The 24,919-nt window shown below is 48.4% G+C and overlaps 1 long non-coding RNA gene and 1 pseudogene across 1 annotated transcript; one reads left to right on the forward strand and one right to left on the reverse strand.

The window, feature by feature from the left end:
* Positions 1 to 3,107: 3,107 nt before the first annotated feature.
* LOC138849119 (uncharacterized) lies at positions 3,108 to 9,477 on the reverse strand. The gene is made up of 2 exons (XR_011387536.1): positions 9,389 to 9,477; positions 3,108 to 3,331 (listed from the first exon to the last, which is right to left on the reverse strand). It is a non-coding gene; the product is annotated as an uncharacterized lncRNA (long non-coding RNA).
* A 1,992-nt stretch (positions 9,478 to 11,469) lies between these two features.
* On the forward strand, positions 11,470 to 22,741 carry LOC100354277 (U1 small nuclear ribonucleoprotein C-like; annotated as a pseudogene).
* Positions 22,742 to 24,919: the final 2,178 nt, after the last annotated feature.

Raw genomic sequence — 24,919 nt, forward strand, 5'->3', positions numbered from 1 at the left:
GACTTGGGCCAGCTTCTGCTACTTTCTCAAGTGCATTAACGGGAACTGGATCAGAAGTGGAGTAGCTGGGACTCGAATTAGTGGCCCTTTAGGATGCTGGTGCTGCAAGAGGCAGCTGTACCTGCTACACCACAGTGCTTAACTCCCCCTCCCATCCCTGGCAAGTGGCGTCTTAACCCCAGCAACAAATGCTGGCCCCTCAAGCAGCCACCTTTAAATCACAGTGTCCAATAGCTAGTAGTCTGAGAATGCATCGGAGTGGTCAAGTTCACTAGCACTCATCAGTCCTGCTGCTGCGTTTTGTCAATTAATCTAGCAGTTCAGAATCTTTAAGAGGTTGGCTGGCCGGCGCCACGGCTCACTAGGCTAATCCTCAGCCTGTGGCACCGGCACCCCAGGTTCTAGTCCAGGTTGGTGTGCCGGTTCTGTCCTGGTTGTTCCTCTTCCAGTCCAGCTCTCTGCTGTGGGTGGCCCGGGAAGGCAGTGGAGAATGGCCCAAGTGCTTGGGCCCGCATGACAGACCAGGAGGAAGCACCTGGCTCCTGGCTTTGGATCGGTGCAGCACCGGCCGAAGCAGCCATTTGGGGGGTGAACCAACGGAAGGAAGACCTTTCTCTCTCTCTCTCACTAACTCTGCCTGTCAAAAAAAAAAAAAAAAAAAAAAAAAAAAAAAAAAAAAAAGAGGTTGGCTGCAGCAGCTTGAAGAGGAGAGATTGAACATCTTGCAGTGCTCATCACTTCTGAAGCCGACCCAGGCCCTGAGAAGATGGGTTCTTGTACCTGGAAACCATTCCTTCATAAGCTTTTTTTTTTTTTTTGACAGGCAGAGTTAGAGAGAGAGAGAGAGAGAGAGAGAGAGAAAGGTCTTCCTTCTGTTGGTTCACCCCCCAAACGGCCGCTACGGCCGGCGCGCTGTGCAGATCCGAAGCCAGGAGCCAGGTGTCTCCTCCTGGTCTCCCATGGGGTGCAGGGCCCAAGCACTTGGGCCATCCTCCACTGCCTTCCCGGGCCACAGCAGAGAGCTGGACTGGAAGAAGAGCAGCTGGGACAGAATCCGGTGCAGGCAGAGGATTAGCCAAGTGAGCCGTGTTGCTGGCCCTTCATCAGCATTTTTAAAAACAACTCCTTTATACAAGACACTGTGAGGCTAACGAAACAAATGCAATTGTGTGCCCACCCCTCTCCACCAGAGCCGTTATATGAACTTGGAGACATATGTGACATTTGCAAATTATCAGACAACGACAAAGGATATATTTAGTGGCAACACACACACACACACACACACACAGCCAGGACAGGGGTCCTTTGTGGTTCCCTGGACAAGGAGCAGCCTGACGGGAGAATATCTGGTCTCACGAAACCATGGGTCACCAAAGTCCTGTCTGCTGGTTAGAGCCAGAGGGGATACACGCAGCTGGAGACCCTGACAGACAAAAAGAAGGAAATCAAAGGGAAGCTTTATCAGTAAAGGAACAGCTCTGAAGTGACTCCGGATTTTTGACATCTCTGACAGGCACCAATGCTGGCGGTTGCCGTAAAGGCCTCTTCCCAGGAGCCACGCTTCAGATCTGGCAGGAGCTTCAGTCGCTTTAACAGCATTGCTGTGGGGCACATCAGCAGCAGGTCAGCCCAAAGAGTGGAAAGTTCTAGTCAAAGTCTGGTATGTTGCTAGTCTTTAAACAATCGTTCAGCCGCACATAAAGACCAAAGTCTTCATTTAGTCCTTTGAGCTTGTGCCTTTCTAGACTTACCCAAAGATAGCTGCTCTGATTAACTTCCCCTTCTCATGCAGGAGAGCGTATGTTCGCACATGATCTATCTAAACCTTCAATTTGAAATATTATCTGAGTGCAGCTGCAATGCTGTTATAATGAATACTAAATAACTAACTCTTGGGGGTTGGCACTGTAGGGTAGCAGATTCCCACATGGCTGCTGGTTCGGCTGCTCCGCTTCCAATCCAGCTCCCTACTAATGTGCCTGGGAAAGCAGCGGAGCATGGCCCAAGTGCTTGGGCTCCTGCACCCACGTGGGAGACCTAGAAGAAGCTCCCAGCTCCTGGCTTTGTCTTGGCCCAGCCCTGACTAGCAGCCAGATCTCCCATGTGGGTGCAGGGGCCCAAGCACTTGGGCCATCTTCTACTGCTTTCCCAGGCTGTAGCAGAGAGCCGGATCAGAAGAGGAGCAGCTGGGACTAGAACTGGCGTCCATATTATATGCCAGTATCACAGGCGGAGGTTTAGCCCACTACACCACAGCACTGGCTAACTCTGCCTTTCAAATAAATAAATAATGAATCTTAAGAAACAACAAGAACTAACTCTTTTTATTATCTTGACTTGATAGTGTATGGTCTTCAAAAAGTTCATATAAAGTTCAAATTATGAAAAAAAGTATAGATTTCAAATTTTTCCATCAAAAGAAATTTATCTTTTTTTTTATTATTATTCAAGAAACAGAGACATATAGACAGAGAAAGCTCTCATCCACTGCTTCATTCTCCAAAGGCCCTCAGTGGCTGGGGCTGGGCCAGACCAAAATGTCGGGAACCAGGTACCCAATCGAGGTCTCCCATGTCAGTGGCCAGGACCCAAGTACTTACCCAAGTACCTGCCTCCCAGGGTACACACTGGCAGGAAGCTGGAATAGGGAGCAGGAGCCATAAATCAATGCAGTTCTCCCATATGTGTTGGGGCATCACATAGAAGCAAGATAGTTTTTTTGTGAAGCACAAAGTACCACAGCCAGGCTGCCTGAATTAGAATCCTGTTCTGTCACTTAGAGTGACTTAGGTATATCTCTCTGCCTCAGTTTCCTCATCTGTAAAACAGGGATATTAGGACCTACCACATTGAGTCATCACCAGCAGGAAGTGTCATATGTTTGGTAGATACGAAATATACACAGCACAACTGATTCACTGAGTAATAGGGATGTAAATATCAAAATAAGTATTGCCCCTTTCAAAACAGTCACCTTGGAAGAATTATTCCGATGATGTAGCCATTCATCAAAAATATATTTTGATTGCCTTCAGAAAGCCATGGCGTATATATAATTTTTTAGTATTCCTTATGGCAATGAATCTTCTTGTTTTAAAGCTAGATTTGCTTTTTTAAAAAGATTTATTTATTTGAAAGGCAGAGTTACAGAGAGGGAAGGAGAGACAGAGAGAGAGGTCTTCCATCTGCTGGCCCACTCCCCAGATGGCCGCGACAGCTGCAGCTGGTCCAGGCCAAAGTCAGGAGCTTCATCTGAGTCTCCCACGTGGGTTCAGGGGTCCAAGCACGTGGGCCATCTTCTCCTGCTTGCCCAGGCCACAGCAGAGAGCTGTATGGGAAGAGGAGATACCGTCACCGCAGGTGGACGGAGGCTTAGCCTACTGCACCGCAGCGTTCGCCCCTAGATTTGCTTTTTAAAACAGTCCAAAGTCAGTCAAGGTCCAGCATGTTGAACATGATGAGAGTATGCTGGGAAGCATATTCTTGGCAAAAACTGAGGTGATTAAGGGAATGTGGCCCATTTTCTTGTGTGGACCACATGTTGACACTAAAGGAGACTGTCAAAACAGAGGTTCCCAATGGAAGCCACACAGCACTTTTTGGTAAAGTGCATGCATAGATTATTGGTGGTTGCATAATGTACTAAGCCAACACTTCGCAACTTAAGACAACCACCATTTCTTTTCTCACAACAGCGGTGGGTCAGCAGCTGGACATGGCTAGCCGGGTGCTCAGGCCCAGGGTCTTTTCCAAGGCTGAAAGGAAGGTGTTGGCTGTGGCTGTGGTCCTCTCAAGGCCCCAGTGGAGAGAGATGGGCTGTCAGGCTTCCTCACACATTGTTGGCAGGCTCCCTCACACCGACCGCTGGCTGTACACACAGTTCCTAGCTTCTCCAGAGGACTGTTCACTGCGTGGCAGCTGGCTTCCCCCAGAGCAAAGGAGAGAGAAACTTTTGCCTTATTCTATTCCTCAGAAATGAGTCAATACATTAAGGCCACATTCAAGGAGAGGAGATTACACAGAACATCAATAATGATTATCAGGAGGCAGGATCATGGCCTAATACCCTAAAGTGACAAGGTTGACGACTGCACTCATTCAGCAAGGTCTCGTTCTAGCACATATTTCTTTCTCTTCAGTACATATATACTAATTCCTTCAATTTTCCCCTTGTAAAAACTTATATAAAGGGGACAAATTCCATGTATTTTATACATATATAATATATAAATATAAATATATATATAGTTTTTAAGAGCATAATGATATTTCCCACTGTACCCTCTCTTCCTTCCTCACTCCTACTCTCTTCTCCTCCTATTTTTATTTTAATTTTTGCAATTATGTGCTTTCAACTTTCTTTATAATCACAAGCTTAACCCTCCACTAAATTAAGAATTCAACAAGTAGTAAGTAGGAAAATCACTGTTCCTCAAGAGTATAGACAAGGGCTGTAAACAATAATCAAATCTCAGAATGCAATTTCACTCATACATTACTTTTTTTGTACTCTGTATATTAGTTACCACAAATCAGGGAAAACAGGATATTTGTCTTTTGGGGACTGGCTTATTTCAGTAAGCATAATGGTCTACAGTGGCATCCATTTTGTTTTGAAATATAGGGTCTCATTCTTTTATGGCTGAGTAGTATTCCATCATGTACGTATACCATGATTGCTTTATATATTCATCAGTTGATGGACATTTGGGTTGATTCAATATCTTAGCTATTGTTACTTTCATATGCTGGTTTTACTTCCTTCGGGTAAATTCCCAGGAGTGGAATGACTGGGTCATTTTGTAGATCCATTTTCAGATTTTTGAGGAATTTCCATACTGCCTTCCAGAATGGTTGTACTTGTTTTGCCTTCCCAGCAACAGTGTATTAGGGTACCCATATCCTCACCAACATTTGTTATTTTTTGGTTTTGGTTTTGGATGAGAACCATTCTAACTGGGATGAGGTAAAACCTCCTTGTGGTTTTCATTTGCATTTCCCTGAAGGCTAGTGATCCTGAGCATCTTTGGATGTGTCTGTTGGTTATTTGTATTTCATCCTTTGAAAAATGCCTGTTCATGTCCTGAGGCCATTTGTTAACCAGATTGCTTGTTTTGTTGTTATTGAGTTTCTTGAGCTCCTTATATGTCCTGGATGTTAATCCTTTATCAGATTTTTAGTTTACAAATATTTTCTCCCATTCTGTCAGTTTCTTCTCCACTTTTTTGAGTGTTTCTTTTGCTGTGCAGAAGCTTCTTATCTTGATTGAATTCCATTTGTCTATTTTTGCCTTTATTGCCTGTGTTTCTGGGGTCTTACCCAAGAAGTCTTTGCCTTTGCCAATGTCTTGAAGTATTTCCCCTGGGTTTTCCTCTGGTAATTTGCTGGTTTCAGGTCTTAGATTTTGATCCCTGATCCATTGTGAGCTGCTTTTTGTACAGAGTGTAAAGTAGGGGTCTTGTGTTTTTTTTTTTTTTTTTTTTTTTTTTTTTTTTTTTGACAGGCAGAGTTAGACAGTGAGAGAGAGAGAGAGACAGAGAGAAAGGTCTTCCTTCCGTTAGTTCACCCCCCAAATGGCCGCTGCGGCTGGCGCGCTGCGCCAATCCAGAGCCAGGAGCCAGGTGCCCCCACCTGGTCTCCCATGTGGGTGCAGGGCCCAAGCACCTGGGCCATCCTCCACTGCCTTCCTGGGCCACAGCAGAGAGCTGGACTGGAAGAGGAGTAACCGGGACAGAACCGGCACCCCAATCAGGATTAGAACCTGGAGTGCCGGCGCTGCAGGCAGAGGATTAGCCTAATGAGCTGCGGCGCCAGCCACATAGGGGTCTTATTTCATACTTGTGCGTGCACAGATCCAATTTTCCCAGCACCATTTGTTGAAGAGGCTGTCCTTTCTCCAGAGAATAATTTTAGCTCATTTGTCAGATTAGTTGGTTGTGCAAATTTTTCATATTTTGTAAGGATGCTACATTTAAAAAAATTTTTTTTAATTTTTTGTTGACAGGCAGAGTTAGACAGTGAGAGAGAGACAGAGAGAGTTATACAGTGAGAGAGAGACAGAGAAAAAGGTCTTCCTTCTGTTGGTTCACCCCCCAGATGGCCTGTACGGCTGGTGTGCTGCGCCGATCCGAAGCCAGGAGCCAGGTACTTCCTCCTGGTCTCCCATGCAGGTGCAGGGCCCAAGCACTTGGGCCATCCTCCACTGCCTTCCCAGGCCACAGCAGAGAGCTGCCACGGTGCTGGCCAGGATGCTACATTTTTTCTATGATATAGATATATTTGTGAAAAAAATTATAAAACATGATCCTCATTGTTACTCTTGGGTTTGAGTCATGGGTTGAAATGACATATAAACACTTCGCTCTAGCCCATTTCCTTTACAGTGAGGCTATTAATTACCATTTGTGTGTGTGGTTTTCTTTCTCTTTCTTTCATCTGAAACAGATATTGAAGTGCCTATCATTTTACAACATTGAACAAGATTCTGGTATTCTGACATTGCTAGACTCCAGCCATCCTAGAACTAGGTGACTTTGTTGTATCTCAGTGTCTTTAAGTGCAGGATTTAACTTTATTAATCGCTCAGTAAGGCTGACACAAAGCATTTGTTTGCAGGGAGCTCTCATAAGCCTGTGAATGCTCCCCACTGGAAATCGTTTTAATTTACAAATAATGCCCTTTTCATCTCCTGAGATTCAGTCAAGGGGTGGGGGGCTCCTTCCAATATTTTCCAGAGATTTTGTGTGTGTGTGTGGGGGGGGAAGCAAATTATAATAGAGAATGTGTATTTCTCACAATGCAGTCAAATTTATTTGCTAATGAGGAAAGCCAGGGTATCCGATTCCGGTCATTGGATCTGAGTGTAAGCTGTGACTGTGGAAGATGTGCAGGTGGGGACAGAAAGGCAAGATGAAAAGAAGCCAGAAGCCTTGCCGCAGAGTGGAAACTGAGGGACACCTCCCTTCCTACCTGGTTGATCCTGGTCTGTGAATCTACTTATTTTATGTGTCAAAGAAACAAGATAATGCAAAAAAAATGTATACTATCTATCCATTCAGACTCCTACACAATTGTTGAATTTATTGCAACAAAGATTTAATATATTTTTTCATTCTAAAAGTTTCTTTCAATGCCTTTGTCTTTTCTAAAACGCCACTTCCCAGTTACATTACACTTAATAATTTGGCGGAATACCTTCCAGGCTTTTTCTATCCAGATGCAAATACACACACTTCTCTTTATGTTTACACACAGGCATATCAGCACGGGCTACACCTACCTCTGAAGGGAAGCTTCTTCAATTCATTTTTGCTTCCTTGCTCCTGATTGACGGGGGATAATGTGTCACTGTTTAACTGCAATTCAACAAGCTTGATTCTAAGATTTTTAAAAAACTGAACATGATCTTTAATAAGTTGAAAACTCATTAAAACAATTCCTTCTTTTGTATAGTTTCTCCCATCTCCAGTTTGAAGGTTAATACATAAATGCTTCTGCAAATTAGTTTCACTAAAAATCAGTTTATAAACAGGTAGGCTAGTGGGAAAACTCTCCAACCATATCAACTAGAAATTACCTCGGTGGGCATTTGGAATAAGTTACGTACACATTGCCAATCAGCAATAATAGTGCGATAATAGTGCAAAAGGCTAAGCTAGTCAAAGGTGGTTGTGGGGGGAGACAATGTTAAACAGCTTAACAATAACCCACAGCTCTCGGACCAACTGGGTACTAAGGCGGGTCTCTGGCCATTTATAGTTCCCATCTGGATTCTTTTCTAAGTAAGGAGACTTTTCATGGCCCAGGTCACAGCCATGAAAACCAAGACGCCTAAAACTTCCCAATGAAATACAACGAAAACAAAACAAAATTACTCTAGCCCAAGTCTCGTTTGTAAGAACGATGTTAATCACCAAGCTGCTTTGCATTTCGCTTTTACAAATGCATTGTGGGTAGTGCCTCGCTAAATGCGAAAGTAAACCCGGCGGGTGGTCCCTCGGGTGGCACGGGCCCGGCGCGGACCCCGGCCGCGGGCGCCTCAGCACCTCGGGCCAGGCGCTCGCCCCCGGCCCGCAGGTCCTCGCCCCCGGCCCGCAGGTCTGCGCCCCCGGCCCGCAGGTCCTCGCCCCCGGCCCGCAGGCGCTCGCCCCCGACCCGCAGGTCCTCGCCCCCGGCCCGCAGGCGCTCGCCCCCGGCCCGCAGGTCCTCGCCCCCGGCCCGCAGGCGCTCGCCCCCGACCCGCAGGCGCTCGCCCCCGGCCCGCAGGTCCTCGCCCCCGGCCCGCAGGCGCTCGCCCCCGGCCCGCAGGTCCTCGCCCCCGGCCCGCAGGCGCTCGCCCCCGGCCCGCAGGTCCGCGCCGCTGTCGGGGCTGTCGGGGCTGTCGGGGCTGTCGGGGCTGTCGGGCTGTCGGGGCTGCGGGGCGCGGGGCTGCGGGGCTGTCGGGGCTGCGGGGCGCGGGGCTGCGGGGCGCGGGGCTGTCGGGGCTGCGGGGCTGCGGGGCTGCGGGGCTGTCGGGGCTGTCGGGGCTGTGGGGGCTGCGGGGCGCGGGGCTGCGGGGCGCGGGGCTGTCGGGGCTGCGGGGCTGCGGGGCTGCGGGGCTGTCGGGGCTGTCGGGGCTGTGGGGGCTGCGGGGCGCGGGGCTGCGGGGCGCGGGGCTGTCGGGGCTGCGGGGCTGCGGGGCTGTCGGGGCTGTGGGGCTGCGGGGCTGTCGGGGTTGTCGGGGCTGTCGGGGCTGTGGGGCTGTGGGGCTGTCGGGGCTGTCGGGGCTGTGGGGCTGCGGGGCTGTCGGGGCTGCGGGGCTGTCGGGGCTGTCGGGGTTGTCGGGGCTGTCGGGGCTGTGGGGCTGTGGGGCTGTGGGGCTGTCGGGGCTGTCGGGGCTGCGGGGCTGCGGGGCTGTCGGGGTTGCGGGGCTGCGGGGCTGTCGGGGCTGCGGGGCTGCGGGGCTGTCGGGGTTGTCGGGGCTGTTGGGGCTGTGGGGCTGTGGGGCTGCGGGGCTGTCGGGGCTGTCGGGGCTGTGGGGCTGCGGGGCGCGGGGCTGCGGGGCGCGGGGCTGCGGGGCTGTCGGGGCTGTCGGGGCTGCGGGGCTGCGGGGTTGTCGGGGCTGCGGGGCGCGGGGCTGAGGCGAGGGAGCCGCGCCGGCCTGCCCGGCCCTCCCCGGGGGCTTGCAGGTGCCACCTGCCGGCCTCGCGGCACCGCGGGGATCCCCTTGCTCGAATTCTGCACCAGGGCACTGTTGACCAGACTCCGTTAGTCCAGCAGGTGGCCCGGTAGGATCCTGCTCTTTTTCCCCACGAGCGCTCCACGTGTGCGCGAAAGGAAAGTCCACGTGCGCGCAGGGCTCTGTGTGGGGAGTTCCCGCGCGGGCCCGAAGTCACCCCCGACTTACTCATCGTTCGTCAGCTGGGGACGTTTCTTTTCAAGAGCTGGTTGGGAAAGTGGCGACCTTTAGTGACTGCTGGGAGCTTTGTATGTGAGTAATGAAAGGACGAACTGGGAGGAGATAACCCAGACTTCAGTGGTCGGCACTTTTAAAACATGATGTTCCTGAAGAAAGAACGCGGCATCTGAGGGGTGGGCTGAACCTGTGGGTTTTATATGTCAGAATGTGCATTATAACCCAAAACTAAATTAGGAAAATATTCAATAAATAAAGAAATTCAGTTAATAAACAAGCCCTTGGGAATATCAGCATCATCTGATTTTTTCTAAGGGTTTTTTGCCTTTTCCGTTCATTAAAAAAAAATTCATTTTAAGAAAACAGATTTCCTGCACTGACTCCAAATAAAGCACTTTATTAGAAAATATTTATTAAGGTTTTCCTAGTAACTTGCTATTCTTTCTTCCTGAAGAGGAAAAACCAGGAAGTTTTTTCAGAAAAAGCTCAAGTTGACTTCTTAATTAGCTATTGTGATGAATAAGGAAAAAACTTGGAAACTGGGGCTATTGGGATTGGATTGAGAATTTTGGAAAAGGGAAAAAAACCCTCAAATTCCAGTTATAAAGATGTTTAAAAAATAATCCAAGAGAAAATGGTGGTTCAAAAAGCTTAGAGATTTCTGAAGACAAAGCTAGATGACTCATGATTTTTGAAGATTCATGTAATCTAAGGAAAGTATTAAGAAAGATATTAGGTATGTTGTTAAATTCTGTATTTTAAATATGGATAATTGGTCTAGTGACATCCTTATAAATTTTAGGATTGCTGTCATCTAAGGTGGGAATTTATATAATAGTAATTATTGTAGTTTGTATAATAACATTTTTCTCTGTTATCTCATTTGTATTGCTAGTATCTTTTTTTAAAAAAAGATTTTATTTATTTGAGAGGTAGAGCCACAGACAGAGAGAGGAAGAGAGGGCTTCCATCCAGTGGTTCACTCCCCAGATGGCAGCAACTGGGCCAATCCGAAGCCAGGAGCTTCTTCCCGGGTCTTCCACGTGGGTGCACTGCTTTCCCTAGCCATAGCAGAGAGCTGGATCTGAAGTAGAGCAGCCAGAGCTTGAACTGGTGCCCGTATAGGATGCTGGCGCTGCAGGCGGCATCTTCACACACTACGCCAGGGACAGGATCCAGCACCCATATGGGGTGCCGGCAGCTACGCCACAGCACCGGCCCCCTAGCATCTTTATCTTTAGAAACTGGTAGAGCACATCCCTCCATCTCTGCAATACTCACGGAATCTAAAGGGAGTCAGGACAGTCCCCCGCCCCCAGTCTGCCACTTTGGCGCAGAGGGTCTGGTGAGCTGAAGGCAGTGGAGAATCGATACATGCAGAAAGAAACCTGCCCAGAGTTGCCTTGATCTGACAAGCAGCAGCAGCTTCCGGGATATGAGCCTACCGTCAATGCCCTCCTAGGGCAGATCTACCCAGAAATGCCTTCTCCAGAGAACCTTCATGGCCCTGAAGGAGACAGACAGACCTTACACCTGTGCAGGTAAACCTTAACACAGACCTTCTCATCTCCTGTTTGTTCTCTGGAAAACCCACTTGTCTTTACTGAAGAAACCCATTTGTTTTTCCCATGGCAGCCTTTCTCTCCTCTTCTTTCCCCTACTGTGGTGGGTGTATAAGTCCCAGACTGTAGTCACTTCTTTGGGTCACTCATCCTTGAACACTCCTGTGTGTATAGGCATTACATATGCGCTGCACGCAGAAAGAAACCTTTTTCTTTTCACTAATCTGTTCTTGGACAGCTTAATTTGCAATCCTAGTTGCTGATCATAACAAGGTGGAGGAAAAATTTCTCCCTCTCCTGCTTTAAAGGAAATAACCCGAAATATTGAAAAAAATATGACCACAACCTCAATGGGTCTTGTAGGGGAGGGGAGTTTAGCCCTAGATCTTTTAAAAAAGTATTATTATACTACTTTGTAAAGCTCAAACCTAAGCAAAACTAACCCATACGCAAGGGTACTTCGAAGAGTTCATGGAGGGGGATGGAGTGGCCAGCAGCCTGCAGAGCAACATGTCTGAGTTTCATTGTGGCTACTGAGATACGTGACTCACCCGTGACTCTCCATCTGTGAGAGAGGCCCACGCAGTGGTAGGAAACGCAGAGAATGTGAAAAACCGCTATCAGCAGTGGATGGAAGAGCAGGCGCAGAGCCTGATTAGCGAAACACCTGCTGCATTTCAACAAGGGATGTTACCCCACTCCAGTCTCTGCTCCTCCTCTTGGAGGAGTGATGATCCCACTGCCCCGCCGGCCCCATCTCCAGGGTCGCACTCACCCTGGTGTGATGCCAGTGCCCCGCATGGGAGGCTCTCCCGTGCTGCCACTGATAGGCGCACCTCCTCCTCCTGGAATGAGGCCCCCCATGGGAAGCCGCATGCTAATGATGCTGGGGTCCCCAGTGATGAGACCTTGCGCCCATCCCATGATGGTGCCCACTCGTCCAGAAATGAGCTGGCCCATCAGACAAGGACAGAGGGCAGGCTGCATCACTGGCTCTGCTTCGCCCCAAGATCACGGTGCTGTGACTGGGTATTTTCTTTTTTTTTTTTTTTTTTTTTGACAGGCAGAGTGGACAGTGAGAGAGAGAGACAGAGAGAAAGGTCTTCCTTTGCCGTTGGTTCACCCTCCAATGGCCGCCACGGCCGGTGCGCTGCGGCCGGCGCACCGCGCTGATCCGATGGCAGGAGCCAGGAGCCAGGTGCTTTTCCTGGTCTCCCATGGGGTGCAGGGCCCAAGCACCTGGGCCATCCTCCACTGCACTCCCTGGCCACAGCAGAGGGCTGGCCTGGAAGAGGGGCAACCGGGACAGAATCCAGTGCCCCGACCGGGACTAGAACCCGGTGTGCCGGCGCCGCTAGGCGGAGGATTAGCCTAGTGAGCCGCGGCGCCGGCCCAATGACTGGGTATTTTCTAATAGCATGACAAGGAAGATTTGCTCCCCCTGTCTGTCAGGAAGAAGTAGCTTTGGAGGGATTTTTATTTGTGTTGTGAAATGTGAAAATAAAATTGTCAACTCTTAAAGAGTTCATGGAGAAAAAAGTTTATTTTCATAATATGTAAAAATATAAATTATGAAAAAGCTATGGACGGATTTTGTTTTTATGCCAAAAAACCTCATGCTTTTTAATTTGAGAGGTAGCCAGACAGAGCTCCTACATGCTGGTTCACTCACCCGATGCCTGCAGCAGCCAGGACTGGGTTGGGCTCTCAATCCGGGTCTTCAGTGCAGGTGGCAGGGGCCTAACTACTTGAGTGGTAATTGCTGGCTCCCAAGGTCTGCACCAGCAAGAAGCTGGAACTGGGAACCAGGGCTGGGACTCAAACCCAGGCGCTCAGATGTGGGACGTGGGCATCTTAACTGCTAGGCCAAACACCCGCCCCTAAACTCATACTTTTAATTTCCATTTCTCCAAAAACTTTTGAAGTATCCTTACGTTTTTAAGAGATTCATAGGATGACCCAAAGGTGGAAAAAACAAACGAGGAAATGGTAAGTAAAAAATTAAGGATGGCGGTTACTGTAGGGTGAAGAGGGTGTTCAAAGATGGATGCAACTGGTAATGTTTTAGATCTTTTTTTTTTTAAAGATGTATTTTAGTTATTTGAAAGGCAGAGTTACAGAGAGAGAGAGAGAGAGATAGGAGGAAAGAGAGAGAGAGCGTCCATCTGCTGATTCGCTCCACAAATGGCTGCAATGGTTGGGGATGGGCCAGCCTAAAGCCAGGAACTCAGAGCTTCCTCAGGGTCTTCCATGTGGGTGCAGGGGCCCAAGAACATTTTCTGCTACTCTTCCAGGTGCATTCATAGGGAGCTGGATCAGAAGCGGAGCAGCCACAACTCAAACCAGCACCCACATGGGATGTCAAAACTGCAGACGTTGGTGGCTTAATCTGCTGCACCACAATGCCGACCCCTAAATGATTCCTTAAAAATAGTAACCTTTAGACAACCCTAGATCTTTGTGGAAATGATTTTTGACCCAGATCTGCGGTATCCAAATTAAGTCAGTTCTTTTTAAGGTTTTATTGAAGTTTACCTCCATGCCAACCGTTGTCTAAGAGCTTTACTAATATGAGAATATATCAGAAAGTTTATGGAAATGGAATTAGAAGTTAAATTTATTTTAGTGCAAAAATGTTGAATCCAAGTACATGAGGGGATTGTCAAAAAGTTCATGGGAGACAGTGAGTATTTAGCCTATGGGCCAAGATGCACCCATCCCACATTGGAAAGCCTGGATTTAATTCCTGGCTCTCACTCCTATGAATGCAGACCCTGGGAGGCAGCAGTGATGGCTCAACTAATTGGGCTCCTGCCGCCCATGTGGGGAATCTAGATTGAGTTCCTGGCTCCTGGTTCCAGTCCCAGCCCTGGTTGATTTGGCCTCTGGGGGAGTAAATCAACAGGTGGGAGCTCACGCTCTCTGTCTCTCAAACAAATAATTTTGAAATTCGGAAATTCTTACATTATTAGAGGTTTTTTTTTATCTTATTTTACATTTATTGTTATTGTTTATTCAAAGCATTGATTGAATGCCTCCTAAACCAGGTGTCGCAGAGGTAGAGGCTGAGCCGGGCCAATTCTAAGGGTGTGATGAGAGGGGTGGAGGGGGCTGTACGGCAGGGGGAACGCTCGGAGAGGTGCTGAGCCAGAAGGTTGACTGGGGGTTACCCAGGTTAAGGCTGAGCTGCAGAGGAAAGATCAAATGCTCGCGCATGGTGGAGCGTGGAGTGTTAGAGAAACGGGAAAGTCCAGGCAGAGGCCAGCCTGCTACGGCCTTCTTAGGGACTTAGGACTTTGTGCTAAGCGGAACGAAAAGCTACTGGGGATTCTGATAAAGGAAGCGATGTTGGCAATGGCAGAGAGCCTTCCTGCTGCTTTCAGGGGAGGCTGAAGGCGGCAGAACTCTGAGGACGCCTGTGACGTCCTTGGGGAGGGACGCTGGTGATGCTGGCGTGCCAGGTGTGGCAGGGGAAATGGAGCAGAAGTGGAACATTTTGGAGGTGCAACTGCAAGCGGTAAGGGAAAGTCTGGACTAGAAGCACCTCCTGGGCGATTGGTGCAGAGGTGAAGATGCCTCTTAGGATGCCTGCATCCCATTCAGAGTGCCAGGGTTCAAGTCCTGCTTCACTTCCATTTCAATTCCCGCTGATGCCCTGGGAAGCGGCAGGTTATGGTCAAGTAGTTGGATCTCTGCCTATCAGGAAACCTGGCTTGTGTTCCCGGCTCCCCTGTCTTTCTCTGTCATTCTTCTTTCTTTCTCTCTGTCTCTCAATTAATAAGATTTATATAAATACTTTTTTTTTTTTTGACAGGCAGGGTGGACAGTGAGAGAGAGAGACAGAGAGAAAGGTCTTCCTTTGCCGTTGGTTCACCCTCCAATGGCCACCGCGGCCGGCGCACTGCGGCCTGCGCACCGCGCTGATCCAATGGCAGGAGCCAGGTACTTCTCCTGGTCTCCCATGGGGTGCAGGGCCCAAACACCTGGGCCATCCTCCACTGCACTCCCTGGCCACAGCAGAGGGCTGGCCTGGAAGAGGGGCAACCGGGACAGAATCCGGCACCCCGACCGGGACTAGCCTAGTAAGCCGCGGCGCCGGCTTATATAAATACTTTTTAAAAAAAGAAACAACTCCTAGACTTGTACGATTAGGTAGATACTGGTCTTCTTTCCTGGCACATGAGACATATGACATGGACGTGGAGAATATGTGTGAAGGTGCGGCGGGATGTGTGGAGACAGGTCGGCCTCGCTTTGGAGCAGTTGTGACTCTCTGACCTAAAGAGTACGCAGCGTTTGTCAAGTTTATGTGACCCACAGCCGTGCTTTGGTACAGACCGTCTCCTGGGGCCAAGGTTCTGTGGAGCATGTCTTGGTCAGTGCTGGCCTAGCTTTCAGAGGTGCCTTCCAGCTCACATCTCTTCCCCCATACTACCGATCACCAGAAAGTGAACTGACTGCCCATGTTTTTATTTCAGCATTTTAGTGGAAGTGTGAGAGAGATACACAAGATGCACAGGTCATGGTGAACACGCCGTGTAACCATGACCTAGACCAGCACAGAGTACATTATCGGAAGTCTCCCGGAACACTGGAGTCTGAAGTCTGGAAAATCAAACACCAGGTGACCACTGGGAGCTGAAGGGCTCACGTGGCAGCCATCGCTTTCCTCCTGCCCTCCAGGATGAGCTAAGAACGTCACGGTGAAGTGCAGCTCGGATGCTCACCCTCTGCGCCCAGCTCTGAGCCCTTCCCGGCTAGGGTCGGGTGCGCTGGCCTCTGTTCTCAGAGAAGGTATTAATAAGCAAGAAATCAAGTGAAGGCGTTTCCTCCAGACTAGCCTCAGCTGCCGAGAGGACTTTGCGTGAGGCTCTCGGAAGAATGGGAGGGGTCTTCACCCACTGGCCAGACAACCCCAGGTGCTGGAAGGTTCTTAATGGCACAGCCTAAGGGCCAATGAATACTGACGGGAGGAATGAAGCCCTGACCATTAGAACCTCCACGTCCTGCGGGAACAGGCTACGGACGCCAGTGTCGCTGAGAAAGCAGTTCAGGGCTGAACCAAGAATGAATGATTCAGTGAATGAATGAGTTCATTTCCCAGACTGAAACCTTCCTCCCGTGCCTCTTTCTCTGGTGACTCTTCTATCTGCCTGGCCCTCGCTGAAATGTCCTGCCCAGAGATGCTCATGTAGAGGTCAGGCCCTCTCCTCCCTGTGCTCATAGCACTAGGACTTCCTCCCAGCTTAGTACCACCGCCACCAGCAGCTAGAAGGCTCCATGAGATGGCCCGTGCCGGTGCTGAGGCTGAAAACAGGAGGGCCGCTGAAGTTAGAATGCCTGGGTTCAAATCTCCGCTCCTCTACTGCTCACCAGCTGTGTGACTCTGGGCAGATTGCTTAACTTCTCTGTGCCGCTCTTCTTTTATCAGCTGTGAGCATTCAATTGCAGCACCCACAGCAGAGTCGCGTTGTGAGGAGTAAGGGAGAATGCCTGTAGAAGTGCTTGGCGCAGTGGCGTGTGGGTGGGACTCATTCATGTGCTGAATGAATGAACCGACTGATGAATGTCTCCATCTGGCTGGCTGCAGGAGGTGGGAGGTTCTACAAGCTCTGAATGAGGAAGGAGGAGGCAGAGGCCGGCAACAGAGGGGAGCCTGGGACTTCTGTTTGGAGATAGGGCCTGCCTTGCTTTTACCCCGTTAAAAAATGCTTCTTAGCATTTACCCAAATTGGAATGAGTCTGGCTTTAGCGGTAAGAAGCAATTATTTTTATAGGAATTTCACAAAGTCTGTCTCTTCTTTGTACTAGCTCCTGCCATGGAAACTAGAAGGGGGGCAGTGAGTAGGAGTGGGGGAAAGGACCGGTGCCGTGGCTCACTTGGTTAATCCTCTGCCTGCGGCGCCAGCATCCCATATGGGCACCGGGTTCTAGTCCCGGCGGCTCCTCTTCCAGTCTAGCTCTCTGCTGGCCCAGGAGGGTAGTGGAGGATGGCCCGGGTGCTTGGGCTCCTGTACCCACGTGAGAGACTAGGAAGAGGCTCCTGGCTCCTGGCTTCGGATCGGTGTAGCGCCGGCCATGGTGGCCATTTGGGGAGTAAACTAATGGAAGGAAGACCTTTCTCTCTGTCTCTCTCTCTCACTGTAACTCTCTACCCGTCACATAAATTAAATAAATAAATAAATAAAAAAGGAGTGGGAGAAGGCCGGGGATCAACTGACACTTGGAAATTCTACCCCAGTTTCCTTTTTCACATTTAAGCGTTTATGGATTTGGTGTCAGTCTATATGAAACTATTTTGAAGGGTTAGGCAGTGGAAGCAGGAAAGGCTTTGGGAACTGATAGGCTTGGCCCTTGGTTTTCTGGCCTGTTCAGATGCGATTCTGAAGACAGTGGGGAGGCCTGGCGTCTGCAGGTTCCTGAGACCCCGTCCAGCCCTGCACCTCTATGATCTAATAGAATTGATAACATTATATATTCTAGTAGTGACTTGCAAAAATCGCTTTGAAGGGATTACAGATGGTTCTGTAAGTAGAGACTTTTATAAGAACATAATGCAATTTGCTTTCTAGCCCAAAGCCCTAAAAATAATTAGGTAAGAGTTCAGACAAGTGTTAAAAGGCAGTTGTTGCTGGTGAATCCAAATGGCTCTAAAAAATCAATTTCATTTCTCATCTGAGGCGGGCTTGCCTTTTAGATTTCTTATGGTTTATTGAAGAGTAAAGCACCATGATCGTGCTAGCATTAAAAAAGTAAGCAATGAGAAAAATCAGTTTAACATTCCAAACTCAAATTAAGTGTAATAGCCTGAGCAGAAAGAATCTCAGAATGTTGGGTGAGTCATGTAACTGAGACTTCAAGTGCTTGCCCGTGGGGATTTGTACTGGGTCAGCTTTATGACTTTAACATATGTCTTCCATCTGACGTCTGGAGCAGCCTGGGCCAGCTGCTTTGCTTCCATGGGATCCCGGCGCGACTTTCTCCCTGAAGTGCGGGTCAGAGTTCACTTGTGTCCGAAGGTAACTGGGTGCGGCTCATTCAAGCGGGAAAAGAGAAGCAGTGGAGGCCCTGGTGGGGAAAGCCCTTCACCTGGGCACCTGGGCATCCGGGCAGGTGTCTGGTAGGCAAGAGAGAATCCTTCAGGAGTGTGCTTCTCTGTAACTTTTTAGGATAATGAATGCAACTTTAAAGCAGAACAATTAAAAGATAAGACGGTATAAAAGAGGAAGCTATACATCTCTTGTCTGCTCCTCTCTCACAGCCAGGTGGGCTTTTCTTTTTCTTTTTGGCTAGGGAGAGATAGTAAACTGGTGTTCTTAGGAGCAGTAACGTGATAATGGCAATTTAGGATGTAATGAAGAAAAGCTGAGCCAGGGACACTAGCTAAGAGGGTAAAGCAGGCTGGTGCTGTGGATCAGTGGGTTCACCTGTGACACCAGCATCCCATACTGGAGCGCTGGTTCAAGTCCTGGCTGCTGCAAGCCAGCTCCCTGCTGATGTACCTGGGAAGGCAGCAGTGCTTGGTCCCCTGCCACCTATGTGAGAGACCTGGATGGAGTGTCAGGCTCTGAGCTTTGGCCAGGGGTTGTAGCCACGTGGGGGGTGAACCAGAGTTTGGAAGATTTTTCTCCCTCTTTCTATCACGCTGCCTTTCAAATAAATAAATCTTTCTGAACAATAAGAAAGTAAAGCAATGGGTCACTGGGAAAAATGGCAGTGGCAATGGTGTCCAAAATGATTAAAGGAATGATTTGAGGTGGCTGGAAATGAGGGATCAGTAAATCATCTTTTTAAAAAATTTATTTTATTTATTTGGGAGACAGAGAGAGGTCTTCCATCTGCTGGTTCACTCCTCAGATGCCCGCAACAGCTGGAGCTGGCCCAGGTTGAAGCCAGGAACCAGGAGCTCCCCCCAGGTCTTCTTGCAGGTCTCTCACATGGGCCCAAGAACTTGAGTCATCTTCCCAGGCACATTAACAGGGAGCTGGATCAAAAGCGGAGCAACTGGGACTTGAACTGGTGCCCATATGGGATGCTGGTGCTACAGGCAGCGACTTAACTTACTACACCACAATGCCGGTGAATTGCCAGGTTTGAGATTAAGGAATTAAAGTGATGTAGGTAGTTCTCCTGAATGACAGAGAATACACCATTCTCTCAAGGGGAGACAGACGACCAAGCAAAAGGAGCACAAGACATAGTTATGTTAGATGGTAATGAGTGTTGTGGGGAAAACTCAGTGAGGAGGCAGGGAAGACGTGTAATAGCATGGTTCATTGTCACACAGGTTATCAGGGATTTTAAAATAAGGAATTAGGGGTGGGCACTGGCTTAGCAGTTAAGATGCTGCTTGGGATGCCTGTCATATCCGGGTGCCCGGGTTCAAGTCCTGGCCCTGCTTCTGATTCCAGCTTCCTACTAATGTGCATCCTGGGGGGCAGCAGGTGACGGCTCAAGTACATGGGAACCTCTCAACCATGGGGGGGGGGGACTTGGAGTTCTGGACTCCTAGCTTCAGCCTGGCCCTGCCCTTGCAGGCATTTGGTGGAGGGGAGTGGGAGGCTGGCGGTGAACCAGCTACTGGGACATTGCTGTCAAGTGATCTCTTTGTCTGCCTTTCAAATATATATATATATATATATATTTGAAGTATATATATTTAAAATATATATTTAAAGTAAATAAACATATTAAATAAGTAAGGAGGGACTAGCATCACTGCGAAGCACGTAAAGCCTCCAACTGTGACACCTGCATCCCACATGGGCTGCTCCACTTCCAATCCAGCTCCATGCTAATGACCTGGGAAAAGCATTAGAAGATGACCCAAGTTTCTGGGCTCCTGCCACCCAAGTTGGAGAACTGAATGAAGCTCTTGGCTCTTGGTGTCAGCCTGACCATCACAGCCATCTGGGGTGTGCACCAGTAGATAGAAGACATCTCTTTCTGTCTCTCCCTCTCTCTCTGTAACTCTGCTTTCAACTAAACAAATCTTTCAAACAAGTACATAGATAAGGAACTGAAGGAGATGAGGAAATGAGTCACCTGATTATCTGAAATGGGACTGTGATATGAAACAGCAAGACACACAATCATACTATCAGGGTTTCGGGGTACATTTTAAAATTTATTTTTTATATGAGAGGCAAATGACAGAGAAAGAGACTGACAGGCAGAAAAAGAGCTCTGATCCATTGGTTCACTCCCCAGAGGCCTGCAATGGTAGGTGCTAGAGCTAGGAAAGCAATCCAGGTCTCCCACGTAGGTGGCAGGGACCCAACTACTTGAGCCATCACCGCTACCCTCCCAGGTCAGCATCGGAGGGAAGCCGATGCCAGGAGCTGGAGCCGGCACTCCCCCCGGGCATGGGTGTCTTCACTGCCAGGCGAAATGTCTGCTCCTCAGGAGAAATTTACATCTGTGCAGTGGTGGTCATGTGGGCATTTTCCGAGTCCTATTTAGTACGTGGATGAAGGATGAAGGCCAATATGGCCAATATTGTCATTAATATGCTAATTCCACAGTGAAAATGTCTTGACTACTTGCTAACTGTACGCTGTTAAATGTGTGCCTTCAGTACTTGCAATTTGTAGACGCGTGCCTTTTTAGATTACAGTTTTCTTACATTCGAAGACAAAGATCTTTTTCTTTTAAAATCTATCTGATTTTATAATGGAAGAATTCATTTAGCATTTTATTCATTCAACTTTAAGGAAACTAAAAAAAATTCTGTTATGTGAGAGATATCTACAGCTATTAATATATTAATATGCACTTGAGAAGCAAAAATTGCTTGCTTGAAAGCAATTGATTGAAAGCAAGCAAATAATTTGGCTTGCTATCCAGTATGTGAACTTAAATCACCAAATATTAGAGTGTTTAAAGTGCATTTTTTTTTTAGAAAGGGAGAAACTGCCTCCTAAGAAATCTTTGCAAGGCAGAGACCATATATTTTAATTGTCTTTGTATCACCCACAGGACCCAGCTCTGAGCTGTGAATATAAAACACGCTCAAAATCTCCTCGGAAGGAGCGTTTGATTTGGGTATCCAGAGCGCCCGGTGTCACTTCTTTATCTACAGGAAGGCTTGCTTTTTTTAAGTGACATTTTTCCCCTGCCCTCGGTGATAATTAATGCTCAGTTCAGACTGCAGGGTTTGGATGAAGAAATCTGAACAATAGCTAGACAAGACAAAGCCTGTTAAATCTTATGCAGGCTTCTCTGTCTGTTAATGTGGTTTGGAATGATATGTTAGGAGCATTGTATACCAGAAGAATATTGATTTCATTTCAGATAATGCAATTTACAGTTAATAAGATGGTTAGGCTGGACTGGGGAAATATTTGTTTTCTTCAATAATGTTCGACAGAAAACATACATTTTAATAAATACTGCATGAGAACAATCCTTTTGGTTGAACCTCAAGGAAATAAACATGCTACCATATGGCTACACATGGGTGGATTTTCACATTTCTAAAATCTGCGAAGATGTAGTCACAGTAATTCTGTGCTGTACAAATAAATTCTTTTGATTTATCCTTGCTTTACTATCAAATCTTTGTCTGATATTTTGTACCTAACCTTTAATATCTAAAGATGGTAGCTGTAGCTATAGGATAGAATATACATCTGAGCCCGTTTGTCTCTTTGATAAAAATACACACACACACACACACACACACACACACACGGGGAGAATTCTGGAAAACGAAGCGTCAGATTTCACGGTGGTTTGGATAGGAGAGTTGGAATGAGATTATAGAGCGTGTTTACTTTTAGAGTTACATATTTCTGTGACACGTGGATTTTTAAGATAAGCCTATATTGCTTTTGTAATCAGAAAAAGATTTGTTAATAAACAGGGCAGAAGCTGATGACATTGACAATAAAAATAGGGCTGCAAAGATATTGAAAGTAAGCCAGCTGCAGAGCATTCTATTAGAAGTCAGTGCTGCTCGCACGGGCGAGGGTATAGGCTGCAGCGCTGCTGGCGATGCCGAAAGATCTGCTCCCCTTCAGCAGTCCATCATGCGCGGGGTGGGGGAGAAGGGCGTAGGAAGGCGTGTCCATCTGTGAGCTGGATGCACAATGAGAAGCCGGGACGCCTGAGGGGGCCGCGTGGCCGGGGCTGTGCCTTCTCAGGTTTTGTAGCGTGCGCCCGGGCCACATGTGAAAAAGGAATTTGAAATGTTCAAAGGTTCTGTTTAGGCACACAATCATGACTGCTGGTCAAGCCAGGACCCGGACCTGCTGGAATATGTTCTGTATCCTGGAAGCCGCCTTCTCGCACGTGGGTGTTTGTTCTGTGCTGCCCCCGAGCAGAGCTTCTGAGACCATCCACGGTGAAAGATCAGTTTTGTTTTGCTTTTTATTTCCCCAATGCCTTGCAGACTGATACTTTAATAAAATCAATAAAAATGAATTACTGGAAAAATGAAATTAAAAACCAACAAAGACATACAAAAATCAGGGTTTTTTTTATTATTGGGTGGAACAGATATAAAATTCTTCTGTGAAATTGCTTTCACACAGTGGCCCTCAACTGGCAGGGGTCAAGCAGGACCCCTGATTTTGCTGCCTTCCCCTGGGGGACCTTGGACATAATCTGGAGACGTTTTTGGCTGTCCCAGCTGGGGCCAGGGACGCAGCAGCACCAGTGGGTGGAGACGAAGCATGTGGCTAACCTGTCCTGTGACGAAGGGCAGTCTCCCACCACGAAGACTTCACAGGCTCCGGACGTCAGTGGTGCTGAGGTGGGGAAATCCTGCCTGAACCGTTAATCTCGGTTTTTGTACTTAGTTCTTGGCAGGTTGGTAACACAGACCACACATTAAGAAACTGCCTTAACCTGCGCACTTAAACTCTGACCCACTCAAGTTGCCAGACAAAACAGGAGTAGGTTCTCCTGTTCTGCAGTTTGTCACTCTTCTGCATAAACAGCAAACTAGGAGCACAGGGGACTGGAGCTTCGTGATACAATCAAATGAAACGTAAACAAATTACAGTGTTCTCTGCAGAGAGAAGCCAGGGCTTGAAGCCTAGCTTGGTCAATTTGTAGCTGTGTGAGTTTAGGAAAATTATTTAATGTGTCTGGCCACCACTTTCCCGTCTGTGGAATGGGGCTAGTACATACTACACCAGGCTGTTGTGATGACCAAGGCTGAATAATTGGTGGGGAAGTGCCTAGCTCCAAGCAATGCATACATGTGAGGATTTCAAAAAGTTCACGGACAGTGGAATTTAAAAATCAGGTTTGTTTTGATGCAAAAAAGTGCTTTTTAAAAAATATATATGTATACAAGGGGTCTTCAAAAAGTGCCAATTTTTTTGGAAGTCCATGCATATGAGGGATCTTCAAACAATTCATGAAAATGCATATTAGGAAAAAACAATGCAGGGACTTAAAAAAATTTGCACCAAAAATAATTCACCTTTTAAATTGTATTTTCCATAAATTTTGTAGAGTAGCCACGTGCGTAGTTAGCTGAGTTTGCCCTCTTTGAACTTCTCCATCACGGGTGGCTGAGAAGAACTCGGCCTGGCTCCTCTGCTCTCTGAAGGCAGCACTCCTCACATTTTTCCTGCCTTCTCGGAAGAGTGGGGCTAACCAGGCATCTCCAGCTGCCAGATGTGGGAAAGAGCAAAGAGTGAGTCCTGGCTCTTCTGAGAAGTTTCAACGAAACTACTTTGTAAAGTACAAAAAGGAAACTGCAGATGTTGAGAATCACTCACTGGTTCAGCCAAGAGGTATCGGGCCCCTGCTAGATGCCCTTGATATAAAGAAGTGGGAAGAGAAACTAGAAGATAAAAAAAAAGAGGCCCCTGCAACACCGCAGGAGCTGCTGCCTGCTAGCAAGCTGTGTGTTCTGCGAGACCCAGCGCTGTTTGAAAGGCAGGAGCAGGCTCCCGTTTGTTCACAGGTACGTGAGCGGGGAGGAAGCGGGAAAACAACTTGCAAAGAAGCTTCTAGTACAATGTAGAAGGCAGCTACCGTGCGACCAGCTCAGGCTTTGGCAGGAACTCTTGGAAAGGAGGTCACTCCGCAGACTCCAGCTCTGCTTTGAACCGCACCTGTCCAGCTGTCCCAGCCTGGATCAGCAGGGCCGTGCCACTGGACTTGGTACGGCTGCCCTTGCTTCAGGGGACTGCGGAACAGACCGTCTCATGTTCCTGTTTTAGGGATGGGAGAGGACCACAGGCTGCTGTGGGCAAGGCTGGCAAATCTCCAATTGGCAGCTGGGACACTGCAGCCCCAGGAGGAGGTGTGGCTGCACAGGGTGGGTCCCTCTGCCAGGGAAAAAGACCCAGGTCAGGGGCACCAGAGGGGCACCCCGATGCCCGGGAGGCTCTCTGCTCCTCCAGCTCCTTTCTTGAGAACGCTGTGCTGTGCGGTCTTTCCTGCTTGGTGTGTGCAAGCCCTGCTCTGGAACGGGGAGCTGTCGACGGCTGCCTGCTGTTCAAGTGGAGACAGGGGCGGCTGAGGCTGAGGGCTAGGGCAGCGTTTGCGACCAGAGCCTCACCGGGCAGGACAGAAGCTGGAAGGAAGCGCCACACAGGCATGGGCAGTGAAAGGTGTGGATAAATAACATGCTTGTTCACTCCCAGGAGCTGTCTCAGGGGAGAAATCTGTGTGTCCCAAACCCGTCTGATCAGCGACCTGTTCATGTCAGTCTGCATCACCCACAGCCTCTTCCCTGCTGCCAGCCCGGGGACTGGAGAAAGACTGTTCATTGCTCACCTCCTGAACACGAAGCACAGCAGAGCCTGGGTAAATGATGAGAATTAAACCAACTTCTCTGCCACAGACGCTCCCAGGCTGGATGGGGTGAAAAATGACACACACACAATCATCCCCACATGCATGCGGTCAAGTGCTATGAAAAGGCTTTTAACAAGGATTAGGAAACAGAGGAAGAAGCCTGTGCCGCTGCATAGGAACAAAGGGATGGTCCTCTGCG

Source organism: Oryctolagus cuniculus, chromosome 3, assembly GCF_964237555.1.
Source record: "Oryctolagus cuniculus chromosome 3, mOryCun1.1, whole genome shotgun sequence".
In the NCBI taxonomy this organism is placed as follows: Eukaryota; Metazoa; Chordata; class Mammalia; order Lagomorpha; family Leporidae; genus Oryctolagus; species Oryctolagus cuniculus.